General features: G+C 41.6%; 1 long non-coding RNA gene across 1 annotated transcript; it reads left to right on the forward strand.

Moving 5' to 3' along the window:
* Positions 1-12894: 12894 nt before the first annotated feature.
* Positions 12895-13934, forward strand: LOC145408388 (uncharacterized). Its single transcript, XR_013898922.1, has 2 exons — positions 12895-12971; positions 13656-13934. It is a non-coding gene; the product is annotated as an uncharacterized LOC145408388 (long non-coding RNA).

Below are 13934 nucleotides of genomic sequence, written 5' to 3' on the forward strand. Positions count from 1 at the left end.
AAGGATTACCTCTGAGACTGGCATTTATATTCACTCTATCTATCTACAGCCAGATGCCCTAATCCTGCAAAGGGTGGCAGACAAAACGCCTCCAAGTCGCTCTGTCACCCACCATTTGACTACCCTCCCCCCAACTCACGCCCCCTTCCCTCATATACCTCTCAACTCTATCCCTCCACCTCATCCTCGGTCTCCCCCTCCCTCTCCCTCCCTCCACCTCACCTACATACACCCTCTTAGTCCTTCATTTATATTTACACTCATCTTAAATGTCCGGACATGGTAGCCTATCACCAGGTCCCTATGCTAAAGGGGAAATAAAAAATGGTTTGATGCATGGATGGTTGTAAAGAGGTGTCCAACATCCTAGAGACTTGGACAGAAATGTTCAGGTTGTCACACGTGTGACAGATAATGATGATGGCTCATCTACGAGCTACACGTCGGCCCTGCTTTTCATTATCATTGCCATTGTAACCCAAAGCCACAAAAGCGTACCCATTAGGTACCAACCATCACTCACACCGCACACTGCATTGCGATTGTTATAGGTGGCAAATGAATGCATGTCAGACTAAACGATCATCCTCCATATGTGTCAGTCCCAGTGTTCCTACATACGCAGATCTGACATCTTTCCAGCAGCCAACACAGTACATAACACTCAGGTTCAATGGATGAATGAAAATACCATGAGAAAATCATGTAAGACTTAAGTACAGTGAACCCTTGATATACAGAACTCACTAATAACAAATTTCAGTTTTAGCTAGCGGTGCCGACAGTATCGGTATTGGCAATATCAGCCTTTTTTTTTGCAGTATCGGTATCAGTATCAGCAAGATAAAAATATGGCCAATACTCCGATACTTTTCTGGTTTATTGTGTGATTCAAGACACTCGTGTTTTGTGACACTGATAAACAGATGGTTATGACATTACAGTATATATTACATTATACAGTGAGTCCTTGATAAACGAAAACCCGAAGTACGAATTTTCGACGTTATGAAAGCGATGAGTATAGGACAAATTCCACTATACGAAAGTATCTGTCTCGATGATATGAAAAGCAATACGAAAAATTCAAAATGGGCGCTCGCTTGTGACGAGGAAACAAACTAATCCTTCTCAGTTGAGTCGACGGTGTTGGGACAATTCGCTGTCAGGACAATTCCCCATCAATTATTTACATATCAGTTTATTTAGCTGGTATATCAGTTTTTGCGTTGCATGAGTGATGGTGGTTTTTTCTTTGTATAATAAATGTAAAATATGGCATTGAACAGTTGGTATTCACGGAAAAAAATATAAATATATTGAAACGTGAATCAGGTGATGTACGATGTTTCACTTCATTGTTTAACATGAGGCTACATATGAGACATTGGCATTTATATAAATGCCTAATAACCTCAAGTGAACGATCGACATGCTCTAAAATTATACGAATAATCTTCATATTACATATACATTCTCAGTTAATCAATGAATCTCAACTGACTGCATCCAAAAATTACAGTAAAAATTACTGAAGACAGCTATAGGAGTCGCCAGATTATAATTCAAAGTAGACTACAGCAAGGCAGAAGCAAGTTTTGATTACAAGTGCAAATTATAAATATTATCCAAAGCCTACATTGCTGATAGTTCCCCATGAAATTAGTTATTATAGTATTAATCAATTAATATTAAATATGTTTATTCAATGACGGGGAATCATCTTGGGTGCGAATTGTCCTGATGGCGAATCATCCATGTTTTGATGGCAATTGCAGCTTTGCTGTACATGAGGATATTTTCACAGCTCTACGCCTTTTCATACTGTTTGGACATGCCTCCCAAGCGCCCTGCATCATCTCCAGCACTGAGGGAGTCTGCTGCAAAGAAGAAGTAGCACCATACTCTAACTTTGGGGAGGAAATTGGAAATTATAAGATGCCACGAGGAGGGGCAGGGAGTCTTAGAGGTTGGGGGTGCTTTAGGCCTTGCAGCTTCCACTGTTAGGACTGTGACCAAGAAAAAGGAGATGTACAAGAAAATGGCCACCTTGTTCTCTACATCTACAGGTATTACTTACTTCAAAACAGGAGGGGTAACGTTTAGGTGGGGGGTCCGAGTGTGGTAGGTCTCCATATTATAACTGCAAATCATAATAGATAGATAGATAAATAGATAGATAGAGAGACAGATAGAAGCAGGAAGTCAAATGATGAGAAGGTGTTGTGTCTGCGAGAATCGAGCAGTGCTAAGCATGCTTACACACTCTTAACACTGAGGAAAGCTGACGACAGCGGCCAGTAAGGAGATGATGCAGTTAGCTGTCAGCAGTCCTCTCGTGAACAAAGATCTAGTCCACCCCTGCTATACAAGAATTTAGGAAAGAGAGCTCAGACGGAGATTAGCCACCGAACAGGCTAGACAGAAGGAGACAAGCGACCCTAGAGAGAGGTCGAGACGGAGATTAGCCTTAGAACAGAAAGAGAGAGAGATAGCGAGACAGGGAGGTAGCTACCCGGGACTTATACAATTATACCTGTTTAATATTTCCAAGACAAATAAAAATAGTCCCATACTATTCTTTACCTCTCCTGTCACTACATGACATCTGGTGGGGAAACTACTACAAGATATAAAAGCCGCTCGACCACAAGTCTAAAATATACTTCTCTACAAGTAACTACAAAGTTTTTATGACACGAGGGGGTCCCAGGACTCATCCCCCTCTTTCTATGTATATTTCAATGGGGAAAATCGCTCTGATATACAAACTTTCGAATTACAAAAGTTTTTTTCTTGGTCCCTATCCCTTTCGTTTATCGAGGACACATTGTAATTACATGTATGATGTAACATCATATATTAATATTATATATTGATTACTATGTTGCTCCTGCATTAACAATGCACGTTACCAGCATCAAATCAAATTAAAATTAAAAAGTATTGGTATCGGTAAAGTATCGGCCATTTGTTAGTATCGGTATCGGCACATCTCTAGTATTAGTGACCACCTTGAGCTGGCTGAACGATATGTTCATTTACGGAATTTTCATTCCGTAAATGAATGGATGCATGGGAAACACGAACCAGCATGGCATCCCTACACACACACACACACACACACACACACACACACACACACCAGATCAGTCTGTGGCTGAACAGCATCATGAAAGGTGCCATAAATAGAGCATTTATTTAGAAAAAGAGCCCTAGCTATTTGCTATTGTGTACAACAACAGCCAAACGACGCACTATATTTAATGATCTTTGTTTGGTAAAAGCCATGGTGCCTTGGAAATTACCTAACAGCATGGCATTCGGCTTTAACGAACTACAGTACAGTATCAGCTTTCACATCGAAGGTCTGGGGAGGGTGTACTGTTTCAATAATGGTAAATTATTTTGGAGAAACTGTCTCTTTATACAGTTGGCCTAAGATGTGACAGCAGAGTATCCAGAAGTTTTCGGTCAGTGATTATGTACATACTCTTCCCTAAGGAAGAGTATGAAGCCTATTATGTAAAATTGTTACAGAAAACAATAAGTAAATGCAAAAGTACCGTTATATTGCAAAATTGTAGGAATCAGTTCATTAGTTACGATAATAAGAGATCCTAAACAAAACTAATTGAAATTTCAGAACTATCGCTCAGGGACAGTTAGGAATAATTTGCGGAGTTCATATCTAATATGTTAACTCACAATAATTTTTTGGTAGCATAAGACTAAAAAGAAACGCGCTTTATTAACCCCTTAACCGCGGGGCTTCACTTTCATGACGCTCGGCCGCAATGGATCATACCGCAGGGCGTCACTTTTGTGATTCTGTGTTATTTGGAATTATCCCGGGCTCTCAAGTGGTGGCTTGTATCATCTATCAGTACTGCCAATGTCCAACACTAGTCAGCACTCCAAATCTCATCTGTACTCCCATCCATTGTTTACATTTTAGCGATTTTACCCCCTTCGTGACCCCCCTCCCTACCTGCCCTCCATTACCCTGTCCTCTCACCTCCGACACCGTGCTGCGCTACGCAAATTTCCCCCGGATTTTTCCACAGATTTCATCCATTGAAATAAGCCCTATGCCCTATACTTATACAAAATAATATATACCAAAAAAAAATAAGGTAAGTGATAGTGTTATACACCAGGAATTGGCTAATTATCACCTGACAACACCTCACGTGCATTCATTCGCTACATTACCACGGTAATTTCCCCTTTGAATTATGCCTTGTAATCGATGTCTGTAATAAAAATATATATCAGAAAGGAAGGGAGAAGCCTAAGTGACATTTACATTCACTTGGAACTACCTATTTCTTTATGTATTGCCGAGATCTTCTACCTATAAAAAATTAGCATGTAAGTTAGCAGCAGTCAGCCTAAGTGTCATTGTCAACCCTTCCCTTCTCAGATAAGCCGCGGCATTTAGTTCCTTGTTCTCTGCTGTGGTCAAACCATGTCGCACTCGCGCCCCGCCATTCCTGCTGCTTCTGCGCCCATTGCAAAGGGCCCCGTGACCTCTACCCCAAAGAAAAGTAGTGAGGGAAGCAGGAAAGGCCTTAGTGACTCTGCAGTGGCACATGAACTTGCAGAATTGTCCATGGTGATGATGGATAGTGATTTTGACGATTTGGGTGAATCGTGTGAGGAGCCGGGTGAGATTATCGTGCCAGAAACTGCTACAACGAGTGCTTCAGTGTCGGAAGTAGTCTCTAGCTCAAAGGGAAAGGAGCCTTTAGTGCAGCAAGGCAAGGAATTTGGGAAGGGAGTGAAAAGGCGGCGTGTTAGCCCCAGAACAATGCCCCCAGTTGACCCAGCCCGCCATAAGTCACGAGTGCATTCACCTCCCCGTTCCCCAAGCCCCACTTCACTCATTTCTTCATCATCGTTGGCTGAGTTATCTCCGGAGTCTTCGTCGTCGGAGTCATCGCCAGCATCAACAGTGAAGGCAAGCCGTAGAGGAAGAGGTAAATCAAGGACAGTGAAAAGTAGTGTAATTAGTAGGGTAAGGGCTGCTAGTGCTGTACGGCAACCCAGGGTCAGTGCGAGTGACCATGAACGAGATAAATCTGCCTCACAGCCAACCTCCACCACCACCACCCACCCTACACCGCCACGACAGGGAATCCTGGACGCCTTCGCGTGGACGGAAGGGTCCGATTTTGTGCTTGAACATTTAGTGTTTGATGAGAGCTCCTCAGGAGTTCAGCCTGCCTTCACTATTGACGATAATGCTGAGTGTGTGGACTACCTTTTGGCCTTCTTGGATGACGAAGTCATGCAGCACATATGTGATGAGACCAACAGGTATGAATCACAACGTGCTGCAAGTGGTACAGGTGCAGCCAAGATGCAACAGTGGTCCATGCTGGGAGTGCAGGAGCTGTATGTGTTCTTTGCCCTCATGCTTCTCATGCCACACTCCAAGAAGCATGAGTTGGAAGAATACTGGTCCATGGACCCCTTACTACCCTCACCCACCTTCAATAAGTACATGGCCAGAGATCGCTTCCGGAACATCATGGGAAACTTGCACTTTGCCGACAACGATGTACCTTCCCAAACCGACCCACTCTGGAAGATCCGGGAGATTCTGAGCAGAATGAAGGATAAGTTTATGTCATTCTTCCACCCCTTTCAGAAGGTTGTCATTGACGAATCCTTGGTTTTGTTCAGAGGACGTCTTCGGTTTGTTCAGTACATTCCAAGCAAACGCCATCGCTTTGGAATTAAGTTCTTTGTACTGTGCGATTGTAAGACGGGGTACATCCTTGACTTCGTCATTTATTCAGCCAGCACTGTCGATCTGGATAAAACACACCCCCTTGGCTTCTCAGGCTGTGTAGTGAAAGTGCTCCTTGAAAAGTATTTTGGTGGGAATCATGTGCTGTATACAGACAACTACCATACAGCACCGAAGCTTGCCAAATACCTTTCTGAGCACGGCATTGGCTCCTGCGGCACTGTCAAAAGTAATCGTGCCCACTTCCCCAAATTCACAGAGACAGGAACCTCGCAGCGAGGAGACGTGCACCTACGCAAGTCTGAGAAGATGCTGGCAATACGGTGGCATGACAAGAGGGTCATGCACATGCTCACCACCGTACATAAGGGGGAGATGACAGACAGTGGGAAGGTCGACTGTAGGACAGGCAAACCTGTGATGGAACCTGATGCTGTGTTGGACTACAATATCAACATGTGGCTGGTGGACAAGTCCGACATGATGATTGGTGAGATCGACTGCCTCAGGAAGAATACTAGGTGGTACAGGAAAGTTTTTCTGCATCTCATAGATATGACGATGCTGAACGCCTTCATACTGTACAAGATGAAGGTCAAGCCATCCAAGTCCTTCTCCCTGAGGTTGTTCGCCAGGACTTGTGTCCAGCAGCTGCTGGAAAGATATGGTAGAGTGACAGCAGCAACTCCAAGGCGCCATCCAGTAACACTTCCCGACCGACTTGAGCAGAGGGCGTATATGGATCGGCACAGACTGGAGCTTATGCCTGCCACAGGGAAAAGGAAGGCTGAGATTCGCAGGTGTCAGGTGTGTGCACATACCACCCGCTGCACACCTGAGCACAAACGCACCTCTTGGCAGTGCGCTCAGTGCCAGGTTCCCCTCTGTGTTACCTGCTTCTTTGATTACCACAGCCAGAAGCAGTTCTAACAGTGCAAGTGTGAAAGGAGAATAATGTGGAAATAATGTGTAAGTAATGTGTAAATAGCAAGTGAAAGCAATGGATGTTCAGTACATATGATTGAACGGTGTATTATAGTTTTATCTTACTGAAAGTGACAGTGAAAAACATAGTGTAAGTAAAATAGAAGGGTAAATATTGAAAATAGAATAGAAAATGTAAATAGTAATGTAAGTAATTAGTAATATAAGAATATGAGTACAAATACTTTATGTTATAACAGTGAAAGTGAATCCGTGGCTCTCTACGTATTTTACTGAATGAAAAATTGAATGACTTCAGTGACAATAAACTAATACTACTGAAGGAAACTTATGGAGAAAGACTCCAGATATATATATATAAGTGTGATATTGTAATAGAAATATAAAGTGTGAGGGGTTTTATGAATAATAAATGACAGAGTACCAAGAGCGAACTAGCGGAAGTGCGACAGTCATACGCGCTCGTAATTTCCATTGCTTTCACAGTGGTTTTTTTTTTGGAGTATGGATCCCAAACTACTTGAAAATCATAGAGTAGTGTTTATAGTGTTAATATCTGGCTGTGGTGATCATATTACGGGTTGTCGGGAAGTGTAAAGTGGAGACTTCGTTACCCAACTTCAGAGGTCTCCACAAGTCCTACGGTAACCGACGAAGGCTCAACAAACATTCCAGGAGAAAGCTGAAGGTATGTGCCATAAGCGTATGTAATTTTAATATTCTAGGACTGATAACTGATTTTTGGCCAATATTTTTTGAGAGGAGAGGATGGAGGGTGAAAGACTGACGAAGAGAGTGTATGTGAGTGAGGTGGAGGGGGAGGCCGAGGATGAGATGGAGAGATGGGGTGGAGAGATATATGAGAGAGGGGGGTGTGAGTTGGGAGCAGGGGAGTGAAATGGCGGGGGACAGGGCGACTTGGAGGCGATTTGTTTGTGGCCACCCCAAACGGGATTGAGGCGTCTGGCAATAGATAGATAGATAGATTTTTTGAGAGTCTGTCGGAGCCCGAATAACCCCGCGGGACACACAAAACATTGGTAAACATGCCCGCGGTGTAGGGGTTAAGGCACTGCAACTGGATGTGTGCCATAAGGGTTAACATCTGAGGCTTGTTGCTAATCTGATGTCACTCAGGGGTTAGTAACTGGTCACTCATATGCCTATACTGGGTAGCCTAGCCCTGGGCCCCTACACTCCTGATGGGCAATAATAGAGTAAGATGATAGATGGACAGTTATACGCCTCTTCTAACATTAAGGGGACTATACTTTTCCACTACGGGTTATTGCATGTTGCATTTCTAATCTAATCTAACCTTATCTTACAACACCTTACTTTACTTTTCCTTTACCATACCTTACCCAACCCAACCCAACCTTCCCTATCCCAGTGCAACGTAACTGCTCAATAACATTTCCCACCACTGTTCCCAAATATCTTTTCCTAGAAGCAGAAGGCTAAATGAGTTTTTAGTCAATTCCATACCAGAACCTGGACCATACATAAAAAATAAATAAATAATAAAATAATAATAATACTAATAATAATGCTTTGGGGGTACTGTAATTCACTCAGCAAAATAAAATCATCTGGTGTTGGTTAGAAGACAGTTGCTCTCCCACTTACAACTTTTGAGTTTGAAAATTATGACAAGCTGAATATACTGAATACTGTACTGTAATTACGGGGCTAATATTTAATTTGGCCGCATGGTTTGCATGACTTTTATGAAGCTGCAAACCTGATAGTACCAGGGTTTGAATCCTGATGAGGGCAGCTGGCACCAGTTGACTCTGATAACCATCGATCCTTTGTAGGTGGTTTAGTAAAATGAGTAACATGGGTAACACCTAGGAGAGATTACTGATAACGTGGATGATGTAATGACCTTGTGTATCAATATGGTGGCTCAATAATCCATTACAGGCTCAATGCTCTAATAGCCAGACATGAGCACTGCAGCTAGAAATTTACAGCACCATCATAATCAACTACCCTCTTTTCCCACCCAAGGATGGGGTGAGGAACTTTTGGTAACAATTAAGCTTGTAAGTAGTGGAGCAACTGTTAACATACTCTGTTCACTTTAACTTGGCCAGAAAGTGTCATCTGTTAACCCTAAGTAGTAAGCTGCAGCAAGATAGCTATTAACACTATAATATGGCACTAATCAAGAAAAAGTGCTTTGGAGAGGATGCTACAGGAATACACTGCAAAAGGACAAAAAAACTCCGACAAGTTAAGGTGGACGAACGATAGGAGCGGTTACTCACAAACTGCCATCCAGTTGAGAAGAATGACGGTGGTGGTGTGGAGATGTGGTGAAGGTTGTGGCGGTGGTGGTGTGGAGATGGTGAAGGTTGTGGCGGTGGTGGTGTGGAGATGGTGAAGGTTGTGGCGGTGGTGGTGTGGAGATGGTGAAGGTTGTGGCGGTGGTGGTGCGGTGTGGTGAAGGCTGTGGAGGTGTGGTGAAAGTTGTCATAGTTGCAATGACAATCTCCTCTTCTTAGCAATGCACACTCCCTGAAGAAAATGATGTTTTAGATGTCAAGTTAGTGCTTATGTTAACTCTTTGACTGTGGATGGATTAGATAATTATAGCCCCTAACTGACCCCTTTAGTAAAAGAACTGAGTTCAATTAAATCAAACTTTAGATAACAAAAAGAACATTTAAAATGTTACTGGAATGAAGGGATTAAAACAGCAGCAACACCACCACCAATAATGATAAATAATAATAATAATAATAATAATAATAATAATAATAAATACATCCAGATATATCCCAGGGGGTGAATAGAAACAGTGGCCTCCATAATGCTCTGTCTTCTGCCAATAAGGTGATCTCTCCAACTCCCACCATCTGAAAAATGGATAACAGTTAGCCTGATGAAACCCTTAGGCTCTATTTCTGTTGACTCAGGTGGCCAACTTCACTTCCCAAGAGATTTATATTGCACATTAGCTTTACTTTAAAGGTTCTCATTTTTTCATTTCGTTCATTCGTTTACAAAGGCTCCAGCATGCATGCATGTGTTGGCCTTCGTAACCTAATGATGACTTTCCACACTGCTTGATCTCTACAGTTTCCCCATTTAGTTCCTTACCTCTTGAGGTCACACCATATGACCTCGTCCCAAGTGTTTTTTGGTCTGCCTCTCACAACGCTGCCCTCGACTTTCACACCTCTCACTCTCCACACCTGTCATCCTTCCACATGCCCAAACTATCTCAATCTACACCTCATCACAACACTAATACATTCAAAACCCATCCTATCTCTCAACTTGCCGACCAAATGTATGTTACTGTATTCATATCTTTTAAAAGGTCTAACCCTTTTCTGTAGTGGTTATTTTCTAATTTATTCCTGTTATATCCATGAATATTTTTGCCACATCATTTTTAACCCATTCATTCTGAGTGATGTTCTATAATTCTTGCTGTCTCCAGATTATTTTATGCCTTAGGCAAACTGGAGAGTTTAAAATATAGAACATTTTTCTTTCTTTACCACAAGAACCCTCAAACAGGCTTGGGGTCAGTACACTATTTACTTTTTAAGGCATTCACTTTTTTCTCTCTCTGTCACCAGCTTGTTTTTGTCCTGTGTGGGTTGATTTTATGTTGAAGGTTGTCTGAAGTTTTTTAGATATTAAACTAACTTCATCCAAATAAACAACGTGATTATAGCATATTCAGAATACATTACTTCATGCACAACAAATGGTGCCTATCCGCCACAAAAACACTCATCCTCTTCATTTATGAATCTTATGCAGGGAGAGAGGTTAGTTTAACATCTAAAAACTTATTTCAGACATTATGCAGCATCAGGTCATTCCACACAGGATAAAAACAAGTTTGGGTAAAGCAGGGAAACTGCCAAACAGGAGTTCGTAAGATTAGCAAGAATAAGGCAGAAAATACATCCCTGGAGTGTATGGGCTATCGCAACAAAATACCGAGTGGATATAGGGCTACTTTCCATGGTAAATGCCTTCACACCAGTGTGCATCTGGTGAGGACATACGACTCAGTCAGGTGTGATGCCTGGCAGAAAATTTTGGTAAACGTGCTAGTATTCAGATATTCTATGAGTAAGGCAGTTTGGGAAATAATGTAAGACAGCTCCTATTAAGCAGTAATATAAATTTACAACAGGATTTTTTCATAATTGTGCAGTTCATTTTACTACATGCGAGATCTGCAGAAATTACTAAGATACTAAGAGTACAAAGTTTAGGTCTGCTGACATTGACATTAGCATAGTACTAGGGACATCATGTTGAATAGGACCCAAAGCCCATATGTACCCAAGTTGTTTTGATTAAGTTAAAACAGGCTTGGTTAGGTTAGTCAAGGTGGGTTAGTAGGGACAAAACAACGGGTAACAGATTGACCTTGGGGCCAAGTCAACTTTAATGTCCAACATGATAAGTGGCCATTTGCCAAGTGTGTGTACACTGGTGAGTTTGTGTAATTAATAGCCTCAAATGACACAATTCTGCAACTTTTTAAAAGCAATCACTGATAATTATGCAATAGTTTGCAGAAAAAATAATAAGCTGTATGAATTGTTGTACATTTTCACCACAGTAAACGTTGCAGAGCCATACACCTAACTCTGAGTCCATACCAAATGCTCGCTGGGGCGGGCAAATTCAGCATCACTGTAGCCCATATAAATTCCTGCCTGTGTCCACTTGTATGGGTTAGTGATGCAAAATAACCATTTTCACCTTCCCATACCAGTATTTGGTTTGGATACCATGGTTGGGAATGATCAGTGCAATAGCTTGTTCCGAACAATCCTTCGGAATAACTAGTCACAGAAGTGCAATAGGGAATTTAATATAAACCAAACCAAAATTCAGTAAAACATGACAAACAATATCCATGATAAAACTGACAATCATGTAGGGGAACCTGCATTATCGGGTTACCCTGTAGTATACAAATGAACTTTAAAAGTTCAGTGCAAGCTGCTGCTCATATTCTTCTTATAACTGATGGCATAGCAAAACTTTAAGCTATATGCTATTGAAAATGATGGTCCAGAATCAAGATAATGAACTATGACCTCAAAGGTAATAAACTCGGTTCCACTTTCAAGTGTTACCAAAGTAGTGAAGTGGCAGGAACTAGGTCTACTGGCGTTATCAACTTTACTTCCTGCTGTTTTATCAAATTTTCATATTCCTCTTGTGCCTTAGATCTTTACTTCCGAAGGCTATGTACCATTGAACACTGTCAATACAGATCAGAGAGAGAGAAAATCAAGGAACTCACCTCCCACTTCCGACAGCTGTCCGATCTCGCGGATCAATGGCGTCTCACCGTCTCAGTATGGTCTAACCACCTGTCGTTTCAACTTTTTTTTTTTCTTCTTTCTTCCAGAGATAAATGCGGATTATTATTATTATTATTATTATCATATTACAAGAATTATTATTAGCAACTAAAATGACAAAAAAATTTGCGGACGTTTTGAAATCCAACTATTCTTGACCTGTGTCCTTGCATCGTAACAATACTATGAATCTGTGTATTTTTATTCTTGCATTTTACAGGCGAGTTTATTCAGCTTATGGGAGCCTGCTGCTTGAACTTAAAGGATATCCCTTATGAACCCTCTCAAACTACTTTGTTTCTAACCACATAATGGTCACTTCAGAGCTTAACAAAATCGTCTGGAGGTAACAACAATAAAAAGGATTAATGGAAAATTAATAAAGTAATAATATGGCCATACGGCACAGCAGGAGTAGAGTATGAAGGGCGGAAGAAACAAGGAAATATCGAGAAGAGAGGCTGGACAAAAGAGCAGAAGAGGACAGTAAGGAGAAACTCTGGAGACAAAAAGGCCCCTTTTAGTCGCCTCTTACGACAAGCAGGGATACTGGGGAAGTATTCTTTCCCCCCCCTCGCCAGGGGTGCAATAAAGTAGAAATGATGTAGACGAGTTAAAGGGATTACCAGGGAGCACAACTGCAATGGACAGAACAGAGCACTTAAAAGTCCCATGCCGTTTATTATGCGAGATTGATAACGCAGTCATTGTTCATACATAGTGCCTCTGCACCCCGTCCCTCCACTTCATATATCTTGTACACGCACACTTTCCTAATCAATTACTTTCTTCGCACCATACAATGTACCTTTTATTTCCTCCACAAAAGTGCTGCTGCCAGCGTGCAACAAGAGGAAATGGAAAATGTGGGAGGAAGTCAACAGGCATAATGATCATCCTTGCTGCAACTTGTAAGTGTTGAGTCTGTGACTGGTACTTAAAGCTTAGGAGGTTGTCTACCACCTCCTTCTTAGTGGTTTATTTTGTATATTACACCCTTTATTTGTTTTTTTAATGCTGACTGGTTGTATAAACAGCATTTGGGAGAATACCTGTCATTTACTGAAGATTTAGTATTAAGGACATATGAGAAGGGAATTTCTGTTGCTGTTGTGGCCCTAGGCTCAGGAGTTATATCCAGTGGACTGCAGGCTGTAAGTGCCTTTCACCTTCTGTCCTCCATCCTCCTTCTGAAGAACGAGGAAGGGACCTGATGGATGCAGCAGAGCTACCTATTTATACCATTGCAGCCATGTCATGGTGTTCCTTGCCAACTTATAACAAGGATTTACCTTTTACTTTAACCCCTCCAGTCCAATGACAATTTTCAGTCAGTTTGCTTACTTTCCAGATGATTTTATTCACCCTAGGATAATCTTTGGTACTACAGTATACAGATTATATATATATAGTCTTCCTTATCACCTTAATTGCAAGATGAGAACCCTATGCTGAATTCTAGTAAAAGTGTCTGGTGGTAGAAGTTAATAGAATAAAAAATGTCATTCATGTGCATAGATTATAAAATGTCACAGATGTTAAGTGGTTAGCTAGGGTACAACACACACTAATTCCTTCTTCTGCTTTACCAACAGGTCTGCTGGTTATTGGTTCCTATATGGAGTACTTCAAGCCAGGTCATTCATCAGGGGATGTTGTACTTGTTGTTGGGGTTCTGGTCCTTTTAGCCGGCATTGGACGTTGTCTGTATAAGAAAAATAATAAAAACAGCACAGGTTCACCTATCAAGTCACTCTCCACCTTCTCCAAAGACACTGTGATCTATATATTTAAATCTGAAATTGTTTAGGCAACAAGGCTGTCTTCTGAGTGGCACAGGAGGCTTTGGAGCACCTTTTACCTTGTGATTTATT

Source organism: Coenobita brevimanus, chromosome 77 (assembly GCF_032717465.1).
Source record: "Coenobita brevimanus isolate Jiangsu-jjx chromosome 77, ASM3271746v2, whole genome shotgun sequence".
In the NCBI taxonomy this organism is placed as follows: Eukaryota; Metazoa; Arthropoda; class Malacostraca; order Decapoda; family Coenobitidae; genus Coenobita; species Coenobita brevimanus.